The 1,396-nt window shown below is 44.1% G+C and overlaps 1 protein-coding gene across 1 annotated transcript in view; it reads left to right on the top strand.

Annotated features, from left to right (window-relative positions):
- The window catches only part of GRB2 (growth factor receptor bound protein 2), an 81,599-nt gene that overhangs the window by 15,535 nt on the left and 64,668 nt on the right, over positions 1 to 1,396 (top strand). The gene's annotated exons all lie outside the window — the stretch shown is intronic.

Below are 1,396 nucleotides of genomic sequence, written 5' to 3'. Positions count from 1 at the left end.
AAAAAAAAAAAAAAAAAAAAAAAGAAACAGGCATATATATGTGCTCTCTTGATAAAGAAGATGTGCATATGGTTATTGAGTAAGTTTCATTTCAAGTTAATGAAATAGGGGCTTAACCTTCACTTTCTGACTATAGTTCAGAAGGATTACATCTTCTCCTGTCTTGGAGTTCCTGATTAACTTTTAGTTAAAAATGGTGACTTCTCTCCTCCAGCAGACCCCTTCCCTACTTTCTGTATACACATTGACCTGTTACTATCCTGAGAAAAGAGGAAAAAATAAAGCATTTTACTGGAAGCCTAAAATGGAGTTGAATGCTTCAATATATCTGCCTTTGTTTGTCTCTCTCATAAAAGCTTGTGTTCTCCTTGGTTGGGGAGGGAGAGGACACTGGGATGTAAAATAGAAGGACTTGCTCTTCCACTGCAGGTTTCAGGCCTAGTGTCATTGGAATAAATCAGAATTCCCCCCACCATTGTAGGGCAGGCTTGAAATAGTCCCACAGGTTTTCCACTGACAAGACCCCTAAATAGTCTACACTAGAGCACATAAAACTGGATGAGCTTACCTAGGAGTTGCAGCTGCCATTTAGGGGCTTTATGTATATGTACTTCAAATTGTGCTGCATAGGAATTAAGAAACCATTTTGAGCTCTCAGATCTGTACTCATTCCATTCTAGAACCAGCTACTTGCTTTCTTCAGCTCTAGTGAAGAGCCACCCCTGGATCATCTAGGTGTATTCTACCCTCTGGCATGAAGTACCTTTACCAGTTTCTTTTCTTTTATTTTTTTGAGACAGAGTCTTGCTGCATTGCCAGGCGCCAGGCTGGAGTGCAGTGGCGTGATCTCGGCTCACTGCAACCTCTGCCTCTCGGGTTCAAGCAATTCTCCTGCTTCAGCCTCCTGAGTAGCTGGGACTACAGGTGTGCGCCACCATGCCCAGATAATTTTTGTATTTTTAGTAAAGACAGGGTTGCACTATGTTGGCCAGGATGGTCTCAATCTCTTGACCTCATGATCCGCCCGCCTCGGCCTCCCAAAGTGTTGGGATTATAGGCGTGAGCCACTGCGCCTGGCCACCAGTTCCTTAAACTACTTTAAAAACAAGTCTTGAGTTCACATTCAGATCTTCAAAGTATCCTCTGTCTCAGCACTGCCTGGCCTATTTCATTGTCACACTCGCTGAGCATCTCTTGAGCCGGGTCCTGGGATAAGTCGCTTTGAGAGTTGGGAGAAAAATGTAAGATGTACTTTCTCCTTTCAGAAGCTCCAAAATCAAGCAAGAGAATTGAGATTAAGGCTGGGCGCGGTAGCTCATGTCTATAATCTCGGCACTTTGGGAGGCCGAAGTGGGCGGATCAGGAGGTCAGGAGATTGAGATCATCCTGGCCAACA

This window comes from Cebus imitator, unplaced genomic scaffold, assembly GCF_001604975.1.
Source record: "Cebus imitator isolate Cc_AM_T3 unplaced genomic scaffold, Cebus_imitator-1.0 Scaffold93, whole genome shotgun sequence".
Classification (NCBI taxonomy): domain Eukaryota; kingdom Metazoa; phylum Chordata; class Mammalia; order Primates; family Cebidae; genus Cebus; species Cebus imitator.
Note: the sequence above shows the minus strand (reverse complement) of the source record. Positions and strands in the feature narration are given on the sequence as shown.